The following is a 12,366-nucleotide window of genomic DNA, read 5'->3' on the forward strand; positions in this document are numbered from 1 at the left end:
TATTTCCTCAAATTCATTGTCGATTCATCACACGCAGTTGTTTAGAGCCAAAAATTTTGTAAATATCAGACATGCTATCTTTTAAAAAATTCTACTTTAATCTCTTGTAAGAATTTTTCCTTTTACTCATGCATCTAAAGTATAAATGGAAAGCCAGGTGGTAGCAATGATATTCTGATTTTTTTTAAGTCACACTCAAATCTGCTTGAATTACAAGACTAAACAGTGCTGGCTCAGTGATTTCATGTGGTACAATCAATCAGTGCTTTCTGTTTCGATTATCTGCTTCATTAAGCATGATGCTTGGCACAAAATCCATGTACCTGCCAGTCAAAATGAATATTGCTTTGAACTTAGGTCTTGGCACAAATTAATAATCCCGGACTTCCTCTTTAGTCAAACATCTATTATGATGTGGCAAAATACAAAACTTCTTTCTATAAAAATTAGTAATGAACAAATAAGAGGTTGTAGTAAAATAGCCAAACAGGACAGAGGAAACATCAGTGAAGGACATGGTAGCTTAACCCTTCATCTTAACAACTGAAATTCTTAACAAGGAAAGCCTCTCACTCTCAGAAAATATGAATAATCCTTTGTCACACATCTTTGTTCTTTTGCTCCCTTATCTTGAGGTTAGATTCTGGATCCTATAGATACCCAAAAGATGGTGTTATAATTCAGCTATCCATAGCCAGACACTTTTTATGATGTCTGAAAGCTTCTGAAATCCCTTTGATTGGACTCCAGTCATAGCCTCCCCACAATTCCCACCCCTCCCAAATTGATACAAAAGGCACACAATTGGCACACAAGGTAGAGAGGTTGTTTTTGTTTACTTGCTGGTTCAGTTCAGTTCAGTCGCTCAGTCACATCCGGCTCTTTGCGACCCCATGGACTGCAGCATGCCAGGCTTCCCTGTCTATCGCCAACTCCCAGAGCTTGCTCAATCATGTCTACTGAGTCGGTGAAGCCATCCAATCATCTCATCCTCTGTCATCCCCTTGTCCTCCTGCCTTCAATCTTTCCCAGCATCAGGGTCTTTTCCAATGAATCAGTTCTTTGAATCAGGTGGACAAAGTACTGGAGGTTCAGCTTCACCATCAGTCCTTCCAACGAATATTCAGGACTGATTTCCTTCAGGATTGAGTGGTTTGATCTCCTTGCAGTCCAAGGGACTCTCAAGAGTCTTCTCCAACACCGCAGTTCAAAAGCATCAATTCTTCCACGTTCAGCTTTCTTCATGGTTGAACTCTTACATCCATACATGACTACTAGAAAAACCATAGCTTTGACTAGATGGACCTTTGTTGGCAAAGTAATGTCTCTGCGTTTTAATATGTTGTCTAAGTTGGTTATAGCTTTTCTTCAAGGAGCTTTTCTTCAAGACTCTTGCTTCAAGGAGCAAGAGTCTTTTAACTTCATGGCTGCAGTCACCATCTGCAGTGATTCTGGAGCCCAGAAAAATAAAGTCTGATACTGTTTCCATTGCTTCCCCATCTATTTGCCATGAAGTGATGGAACCAGATGCCATGATCTTCGTTTTCTGAATGCTTAGTTTTAAGACAGCTTTTTCACTCTCCTCTTTCACTTTCATCTAGAGGTTTCTTAGTTCTTCACTTTCTGCCATAAGGGTGGTGTCATCTGCATATCTGAGGTTATTGTTATTTCTCCCGGAAATCTTGATTCCAGCTTGTGCTTCACTGAGCCCAGTATTTTGCATGATGTACTCTGCATAGAAGTTAAATAAGCAGGGTGACAATATACATCCTTGACTAACTCCTTTCGCAATCAGGAACCAGTCGATTATTCCATGTCTGGTTCTAACTGTTTCTTCTTGACCTACATACAGATTTCTCATGAGGCAGGTCAAGTGGTCTGGTATTCCCATCTGTTTAAAAATTTTCCACAGTTTGTTGTGATCCACACAGTCAAAGGCTTTGGCATAGTCAATGAAGCACAAGTAGATGTTTTTCTGGAATTTTCTTCATTTTTCTACAATCCAGCAGATGTTGGCAATTTAATCTCTGGTTCCTCTGCCTTTTCTAAATCCAGTTTGAACATTTGGGAGTTCACAGTTCACATACCATTGAAGCCTGGCTTGGAGAATTTTGAGCGTTACTTTGCTAGCATGTGAAATGAGTGCAATGGTGTGATAGTTTGAACATTCTTTAGCATTGCCTTTCTTTGGGATTGGAATGAAAACTGACCTTTCCCAGTGTGGCCATGGCTGAGTTTCCCAAATTTGCTGGCATATTGAGTTCAGTACTTTGACAACTCCAATAATTTGTCCACCTGATGCAAAGAGCTGACTCATTGGAAAAGACCCTGATGCTGGGAAAGATTGAAGGCAGGAGGAGAAGGGGATGACAGAGGATGAGATGGTTGAATGGCATCACTGACTCAATGGACATGAGTTGGAGTAAACTCTGGGAGTTGGTGATGGATAGGAGGGAGGCCTGGCAGAGAAGGCGATATCATCCCACTCCAGTACTCTTGCCTAGAAAATCCCATGGATGGAGGAGCCTGGTAGGCTGCAGTCCATGGGGTTGCTAAGAGTCAGACATGACTGAGTGACTTCCCTTTCACTTTTCACTTTCATCCGTTGGAGAAGGAAATGGCAACCCATTCCAGTATTCTTGCCTGGAGAATCCCAGGGATGGGGGAGCCTGCTGGGCTGCCGTCTATGGGGTCACACAGAGTCGGACACGACTGAAGTCACTTAGCAGCAGCAGGGAGGCCTGGAGTGCTGTGGCCATGGGGTTGCAAAGAGTTGGACATGACTGCGCGACTGAACTGAACTGAGCTGACTTTGACAACATCATCTTTTAGATTTGAAATATCTCATCTGGAATTCTGTCACCTCCACTAGCTTTGTTTGTAGCAATGCTTCCTAAGGCCCACTTGACTTCACATTACAGGATGTCTGGCTCTAGGTGAGTGATCACACCATCGTGGTTATCTGGGTCATGAAGATCTTTTTTGTATATTTCTTCTGTGTTTTCTTGCCACCTCTCCTTAATATCTTCTGCTTCTGTTAGGTACATACCATTTCTGTACTTTATTGTGCCTATCTTTACATGAAATGTTTCCTTGGTATCTCTAATTTTCTTAAAGAGATCTCTAGTCTTTCCCATTCTATTGTTTTCCTCTATTTCTTTGCATTGATCACTTATGAAGGCTTTCTTATCTCTCCTTGCTATTTTTTGGAACTCTGCACTCAGGCGGATATATCTTTTCTTTTCTTCTTTGCCTTTCATTTCTTTTCTCAGCTATTTGTAAGGCCTCCTCAGACAACCATTTTGCCTTTTTGGATTTCTTCTTGGGGATGGTTTTGATCCCTGCCTCCTATACAATGTCTTGAACTTCCGTCCACAGTTCTTCAGGCACTCTGTCTATCAGATCTAATCCCTTGAATCTATTTGTCACTTCCACTGTATGATCGTGAGGGATTTGATTTAGGTCATCCCTGAATGGTCTAGTGGGTTTTCCTACTTTCTTCAGTTTCAGTCTGAATTTTGCAGTAAGAAGTTCATGATCTGAGCCACAATCAGCTCCTGGTGTTGTTTTTGCTGACTGTATAGAGCTTCTCCATCTTCAGCTGCAAAGAATATAATCAATCTGATTTTGGTATTGACCATCTGGTGATGTCCATGTGTAGAGTTGTCTCTTGTGTATGTTAATTATTAAGTCCCGTCCAACTCTTTTGCGACTGCATGGACTGTAGTCTGCTAGGCTCCTCTGTCCATGGGATTTTCCAGGCAAGAATACTGGAGTGGGTTGCCATTTCTCTCTTCAGGGGATCTTCCCAACCGAGGGCTTGAACTGGTGTCTCCTGCACTGGCAGATGGGTCCTTTACTACTGAGTCACCTGGGAAGCTCCAAGGTAGAAAGGTACAAAATTCTAAACGAAGAAAAATTCTAGAGAATACAGTCACTGCTCATATTAAAGATATAATAATATAGTTATCTATAAAAATCCTGACTCTGCATTTATAGAGTAATTTGGGGATAAATCCATTTGCTGGGAACTCAAATGCTTAGCAGTTTGCTATATTACATTATAGCTTTCTTCAGCAGTCTCCAAAGTGCCTTCCAAATCGCTGACAGGACTGTTTTGCTGGCCCTGGCTCTGGGGTGGCAGGAATTCCTCGATATGTTTGTTGAACTGATTGTTCCAAGTCTGGCTCTTCCAGGCTTGGGGATACCAGCTCTGACTCCTTCTGGGGTGGTTGCTTTAAGACCAACTGTTCCAGCTCTGGCTGCTCCCAGGTGGGATATCCTAGGTCTGTTCACTCCGTATAGGCAGGTTTCCAGAAGAGGTCGCCAAGCAGTCCTGTGCCAGAAATAGAAACCCAGGAATTCTGTGGCCCTGAGTCACGGAGTCACTTGTTTTTCTGGTTCTGGAACCAGGGCTTCACCTGTTTGTAGCTAAGTTTCAGGATATTGGAAAGTTCTTGCATCTGCTGGAGGCTGATTCCTGCCTCTGAAGTCTGTCATTGAGCACAGACACCTGGGTCTGAGTGAACATGGTTCTGATCTTCTGTTTCTTACCTGGGACCTTCTCTTCGTTCTTCACTGCACTTTTCTCGGCAGGTATGGGCAACAGTTTTACTCTGGGGCTTGTGGGAGAATCAGGACTGTCCAGTCTCCTTGTCGAGGGTCTCAGCAGATGACCCTTGCAAGGACACCTGGTTTCCTTCAGGCCCAGAAATTTCAGACATTGGTGAAGAGTCCCTGGAATTGGATGCTTTGGGGCCAAGCAGGCTGGGTCCACACTAATGTTGAAGCAGAGAGAGAAAAAACCTGTGAGCTAGATGGTAGGAAGAGTTCAGGCTTAAGAACCTAGGTAGAAGAGCTTAGAGAAAGGTGAAGACCTCCAGGTGTAAAAGAATTAAGAAGATGGAATGAATGGAATCAACTGTCAGATAACAGGAGCCAACCAGCCCAATCTAGAGAAAGGAAAAAAAAGTCTTGATTCTTAAATGAGGTCATACTCTCCAGCAGGCAGGGGTCCCTCTCTTGCCTGCCCTCCTGTCTTCACCCAGAGTACCTGCTGCCCTCCTAATAATGACTGTGACCAAATTGAAATCAGGTGAGAGACGCTTGCTGAGATGACCCAGTGGAGTTTATGACTCTACCATAAAGTGGATGGTGGGGGTGTGTGATATTGTTGAAAAAGAAATAGAAGATAAAAATCCTCGTCTTCACCTCTATTCTGAGCAGATGTTGTTCCCAGATGCTGTTGTCTTCAGTTTAATAAAAATATTTTGTTGTTGTTTAGCCACTAAGTGGTGTCTGACTCTTTGTGACCCCAAGGACTACAGTCCACCAGGTTCCTCTGTCCACGGGATTCCCCAGCAAGAATACTGCAGTGGGTTGACATTTCCTTCTCCAGGGGATCTTCCCGACCCAGGGATCGAACCAGTGTCTCATACACATGTCCTGCATAGTAGGCGGATTCTTTACTGCCAAACCACCAATAAAAATACGGTTGTTTAGTCACTCAGTCATGACTGACTCTTTGTGACCCCATGGGCTGCAGCCAGGCCTCTCTGTCCCTCACCATCTCCTGAAGTTCGCCCAAGTTCATGTCCATTGCATCGATGGTGCCATCCAGCCATCTCATCCTCGGATGCCTTCTTCTGTTTCTGCCCTCCATCTTTCCCAGCATCAGGTATTAATAAAAATATTAGTTCTTTGCAAATGTACTGCTCCTCCACCGCAAGTAGCCACTATTTTCTGACTAGAAACTGAGGGAGAGAAGCAGTTCAGCCCCTGGGCCTGGGGGAGGCATCAGTAGGTAAAGGCAGCTGACCCCGCTGGCACCCGTCCCCAGGCAGCTATTCTTGTGTGGCATTTCCAGGCTAAAAGAAAAAAAGATTGACAGGAAATGACAGAGGGTGTCAGTTTCCTCCCTGTCCCTGCCCTGTTTTGGTTCCCTTACAGCCTCCCTCCCCTTCCCCCATCCTCACTGGTGTGTCCATTTAACCCCTGATGTGCTATAGACACATCCACATGGGTGGCTGAGGACTTCCCCAGGGAACATGCTGATGCCAGTACAGTAGCCCTAACACATATTGGGGAGGGGGTCAGCCGTGTGAAGAGGAGAGTGCCAAGTGACTCAAGAGACAGAAAGCACATGATCCTGAGTCCCGCAGTTAACCACTGAGCTGAAAAAACAAAAACCATCTGGTGGGAAGTAAACATGATATGATCAGTTGTAGGGTGGCCTCTTGTCAAGATAAAGTCCTTGTAAGGGGCCTGGGAGGATGCCAGGAGTAGAAGACTCTGGAAGTAGAGAATTCCTGGAGTCAATGCTGTGGGTGGGATGGAGTGTTTCCCAGGAACTTGGCTCAGGCTCCTGAGCCCTGTTTCCCCTGAAACTGCTTCCGCTGCTGCTAGAAAGAGTTCAGGACACATGTGGCCGTGGGTATCTAAGGGTGGGGCTGGTGGGGGGCGGTGGGTCTCTCTGTGCAGGTTCCTTGCTTCCTGCCTGAGCTGCTGGACAGAGCTGGGGGAGAGCTGGGAAAATCTGGGATGGGGGGTGGTAAGAGGAAAGACAGGAAGGGGAGGAGGAAGGTGAAGGGAGAAGAAAGGACAAGGGAGCGATTAGGGGACAGAGAGGGGGACCCAGCCTGGAGTGGGGCACAGCAGAGTGCTCCTGGGAGAGGGTTCGCGCCCCACCCCTCCCCGCTGTCCCGTGCCCCTTCCTTCTGCATCATTTCCACCTCCCATCTTTGCCCCACACTGCCCATCCCTTGCCACAAACTCCTCTTGACCTCCCCACCTCCGTTCAGTGTCTCACACTCTTCTCTTCTCACACAAAACCCCACTTCCATTGGTGTCCCCGCTCCCCCCTGTTGCACCCCCAGGAGTCCCTCCACAAGAGCTTTGTAGGCAGGAGAGGACTGAAGGGAAGACAATTGCTCAGAGGCTCCAGGCTGATTGGAAACTGAAGGAGGGAATGCAGCTCAGGTCCTGGGCCTGGGGGAGGCATCAGCAGGTGAAGGCTGATGACCCCAGCTGACACCTGTCCCCAGGCAGCTATTCTTGTGTGGCATTTCCAAGCTAAAAGAAAAAAAGAGTGAAAGGAAGTGACATGGGGGTGTCAGTTTCTTTACTATCCCTGCCCATTTTGGCTCCCTTACAACTTCAGTTCCAGGTCCAGGCCAGGAATAAGCCTGTTAATTTATTCCAAAGTCCAGGCCAAGGAAAGGCGAGTCATAGGAAGTCAGTCGTTATGGCAACCACTCCAACAGCAGCTGTCACCCACCTTGGCCCCATACTCCCCATCCGTGTTTCTTCTCCCAGCCCCCACCCTCCCAGCCTCCAGCCCCCTCATACTCCACACTGCCCTCCGTCACCCACACTCCACCCTGACTCTCCAGCTGCACACACTCACACACCCCTCATACACTCCGTGCTTCTCACTTCTTCTCCTTCCACCCTTGTGCACAGAAGCCCTCGAGAAATTTCCCATGCAGGTCTCCTCACACCCTCTCCCCACTTTGCACACCCCCACCCCCACCACACACTCTTCTTCACACACAAGTGCCTGCTTGCCTGCCCTCCACACTCTCCACTCTCTCCCGAGACACGCTGGACTCCCCTCCCACAGGGACCCTGGCTTCCTCACACTGTCTGTACACACTGCTTCACACAAATTCCACACAGAAGGCTCCCATCTACATCCACTGCCATCCAGAAAATTCCCCTTCACAGGCATTTCCCTTCACTGTTTCTCTCCTCTCTGGGGCCCCCAGGGCACCCCCCTCCAGGCCCTCTGCATACACATACTGTCCACTCCCCTTCTGTCCCAGGCTCAGCTGTCCACAGTCACACACACACACACACACACACACCATCAAACACCCAACGTCCTGACATACTAATGAGTTGTAGTTGCCCCCCTCACACCCAACACACTCTCCCCAGTGGTCCCTCACTCTCCTCACACTTACCCTCCTCATCACAAATAAGTGTGTCACCGCCACACACACTCCTCTCTTCTGCCCTTCTCCTCTCAGACACAACCCCCTTTCTATCTCACACACACACACACACACACACACACACACACACACACACACACACTCATACTCTGATGAGTCCTCTCCCAAGACAGGGGGCCCTGCAGCAGTCTCAGAGCCCACACAGAGCTTGGGGTGGTTCTGGGGAGAGGCTGGCTGCCAGGACTCTGCCCCAAGGCTGAGCCAGGAATTTTAGGTCTCTACCAGTCAGTCCTAAACTAAATCAACCCTGGATATTCATTGGAAGGACTGACGCTGAAGCTGAAGCTCCAATACTTTGGCCACCTGATACAAAGAACTGACTCATTGCAAAAGACCCTGATGCTGGGAAAGATTGAGGGTGGGGCAACAGAGGATGAGATGGCTGGATGGCATCACTGACTCAATGGACATGAGTCTGAGCAAACTCCAGAAGATAGCGGAGGACAGGGAAGGCTGGCGTGCTGCAGTCCATGGGGTCACAAAGAGTCAGACATGACTTAGTGACCCAACAATAACCTGGATCCTACCCAAAACGGTGCTTTCTCTTTTTTACTGATCCAGCCCCACACCTAAAGGAACTCACCAAATGCACTCCTACTAGCGTACAGCCCTGAGACCCCAGGAATAGTCACATTCATGTATTAATCAACCTAAAATTAATTTTTGTATATTGTGCCAAACAGAAATTCCTTCTTATTTACATCATTAACCAGTTATCCCTTTCCTGTGTACTGATCAGCACACCCTTCACTGGTATTTCTTGCCACACCTACTAGATGTCAAGTTTCTAGACATCCCTGGGTCAATTTCTTTGCTCTTTTCTAAAACTGGTCTCCTGTCTGCATTATAACTCACCAACTACCATTTGGTGTTGGGAATGCAGCTCAAGAAGATGCCGGCTGGGTTGGAAGTGAAGTCCTTTCATAAAAATTACCAGACTCAACAGCTTAAAGAATCAAAATTTATTCTTTTGCAGCTGTGGAAAATAGAAGTCTGAAATAATTTGTGTCCTTGATTAGAGGAGTTTTAATAAAAACGTGTGATTCTCATCAGAAAAGAAAAATGTACAGCATCTTCATAATTGAGTTAACTGATTTTATTCCAGACAGGAGAAAACTTCCAATTTGTCTAGATATTAGTGAAAGCTGAGATATTAATTTTTTGTTGAAATGTGACACCCCTACAGTTTAGTGCACAAAACTCAACAAATGGTCAGTCAGTCAGTTCAGTTGCTCAGTCATGTCTGACTCTTTGAGACCCCATGGACCGCAGCACACCAGGCCTCCCTGTCCATCACCAACTCCCGGAGTTCACCCAAACTCATGTCCATTGAGTCGGTGATGCCATCTAACCATCTCATCCTTGGTCATCCCCTTTTCCTCCTGCCTTCAATCTTTCCCAGCATCAGGGTCTTTTCTAATGAGTCAGCTCTTCGCATCAGGTGGCCAAAGGACTGGAGTTTCAGCTTCAACATCAGTCCTCCCAATGAACACCCAGGACTGATCTCCTTTAGAGTGGACTGGTTGGATCTCCTTGCAGTCCAAGGGACTCTCAAGAGTCTTCTCCAACACCACAGTTCAAAAGCATAAATTCTTCAGCGATCAACTTTCTTTATAGTCCAGCTCTCACATCTATACATAACCACTGGAAAAACCATAGCCTTGACTAGACAGACTTTGTTGACAAAGTAATGTCTCTGCTTTTTAATATGCTGTCTCTGTTGGTCATAACTTTCCTTCCAAGGAGTAAGTGCCTTTGAATTTCATGGCTGCAATCACCATCTACAGTGATTTTGGAGCCCAGAAAAAAAAAAATGTCAGCCACTGTTTCCATTGTTTCCCCATCTATTTGCCATGAAGTGATGGGACCAGATGCCACGATCTTCATTTGCAGAATGTTGAGCTTTAAGCCAACTTTTTCACTCTCCTTTTTTACTCTCAAGAGGCTCTTTAGTTCTTCTTCACTTTCTGCCATAAAGGTGGTGTCATCTGCGTATCTGAGGTTATTGAGATTTCTCCCAAAAATCTTGATTCCAGCTTGTGGTTCTTCCAGTCCACCGTTTCTCATGAAGTACTCTGCATAATTTAAATAAGCAGGGTGTCAATATACAGCCTTGATGTACTCCTTTTCCTATTTGGAACCAGTCTGTTGTTCCATGTCCAGTTCTCACTGTTGCTTCCTGACCTGCATATAGGTTTCTCAAGTGGCAGGTCAGGTGGTCTGGTATTCCCATCTCTTTGAGAACTTTCCACAGTTTATTGTGATCCACACAGTCAAAGGCTTTGGCATAGTCAATAAAGCAGAAATAGATGTTTTTCTGGAACTCTCTTGCTTTTTCCATGGTGCAGCGGATGTTGGCAATTTGATCTCTGGTTCCTCTGCCTTTTCTAAAACCAGCTTGAACATCTGGTAGTTCACGGCTTATGTATTGCTGAAGCTTGGCTTGGAGAATTTTAAGCATCACTTTACTAGCATGTGAGATGAGTGCAATTGTGCAGTGTTTGAGCATTCTATGGCATTGCCTTTCTTTGGGATTGGAATGAAAACTGACGTTTTCCAGTCCTGTGGCCACTGCTGAGTTTTCCAAATGTGCTGGCATATTGAGTGCAGCACTTTCACAGCATCATCTTTCAGGATTTGAAAAAAGCTCAACTGGAATTCCATCACCTCCACTAGCTTTGTTCATAGTGATGCTTCCTAAGGCCCACTTGACATCACATTCCAGGATGTCTGGCTCTAGGTGAGTGATCACACCATTGTGATTATCTTGGTCATGAGGATCTTTTTTGTACAGTTCTTCTGTGTATTTTTGCCACTTCTTCTTAATATCTTCTGCTTCTGTTAGGTCCATACCATTTCTGTCCTTTATCAAGCCCATCTTTGCATGAAATGTTCCCTTGGTATCTCTAATTTTCTTGAAGAGATCTCTATTCTTTCCCATTCTGTTGTTTTCCTCTATTTCTTTGCATTGATCACTGAAGAAGGCTTTCTTTTCTCTTCTTGCTATTCTTCGAAACTCTGCATTCAAATGGGTATATCTTTCCGTTTCTCCTTTGCTTTTCGCTTCTCTTCTTTGCACAGCTATTTGTAAGGTCTCCTCAGACAGCCATTTTGCTTTTTTGCATTTCTTTTTCTTGGGGATGGTCTTGATTCTTGTCTCCTGTACAAAGTCACGAACCTCCATCCATAGCTCATCAGGCACCTATCTATCAGATCTAGTCCCTTAGATCTATTTCTCACTTCCACTGTATAATCACAAGGGATTTGATTTAGGTCATACCTGAATGGTCTAGTGGTTTTCCCTACTTTCTTCAGTTTAAGTCTGAATTTGGCAATAAGGAGTTCATGATCTGAGCCACAGTCAGCTCCTTGTCTCGTTTTTGCTGACTGTATAGAGCTTCTCCATCTTTGGCTGCAAAGAATATAATCAATCTGATTTCAGTGTTGACCACCTGGTGATGTCTATGTGTAGAGTCTTCTCTTGTGTTGTTGGAAGAGGGTGTTTGCTATGACCAGTGCATTCTCTTGGTAGAACTCTATTAGCCTTTTCCCTGCTTCATTCTGTACTCTAAGGCCAATTTGCCTGATACTCCAGGTGTTTCTTGATTTCCTACTTTTGCATTCCAGTCCCCTATAATGAAAAGGACATCTTTTTTGGGTGTTAGTTCTAAAAGGTCTTGTAGGTCTTCATAGAACTGTTCAGCTTCTTCAGTGTTTGGTCAGGGCATAGACTTGGATTACCATGATATTGAATGGTTTGCCTTGGAAACGAATAGAGATCATTCTGTCATTTTTGAGACTGCATCCAAGTACTGCATTTTGGACTCCTTTGTTGACTATGATGGCTACTCCATTTCTTCTGAGGGATTCCTGCCCACAGTAGTAGATATAATGGTCATCTGAGTTAAATTCACCCATTCCAGTCCATTTTAGTTTGCTGATTCCAAGAATGAGAGATGTTCACTCTTGCCATCTCCTGTTTGACCACTTCCAATTTGCCTTGATTCATGGACCTGACATTCCAGGTTCCTATGCAATATTGCTCTTTACGGCATCTAACCTTGCTTCTATCACCAGTTCCATCCACAGCTGGGTGTTGTTTTTGTGTATATAAGTGCCTGGGTCTCCCTCATGACACATGGTTAATGTAGCTTAAACTTAAAGCAAGGCACTGAAAATGCCTAGATGAGTACACTAACTCCATAAACACATAGGTTTGGTCCCAGCCTTCCTGTTAACTTTCAATAGACTTACACATGCAAGCATCCACGCCCCGGTGAGTAACGCCCTCCGAATCAGTAGGACTAAGAGGAGCAGGTATCAAGCACACATCCTGTAGCTCATAACACCT

General features: G+C 45.3%; 1 pseudogene; it reads right to left on the reverse strand.

Moving 5' to 3' along the window:
* Positions 1-4,051: 4,051 nt before the first annotated feature.
* Positions 4,052-5,629, reverse strand: LOC138089579 (homeobox protein NANOG pseudogene; annotated as a pseudogene).
* Positions 5,630-12,366: the final 6,737 nt, after the last annotated feature.

This window comes from Capricornis sumatraensis, chromosome 13, assembly GCF_032405125.1.
Source record: "Capricornis sumatraensis isolate serow.1 chromosome 13, serow.2, whole genome shotgun sequence".
Taxonomy (NCBI): Eukaryota; Metazoa; Chordata; class Mammalia; order Artiodactyla; family Bovidae; genus Capricornis; species Capricornis sumatraensis.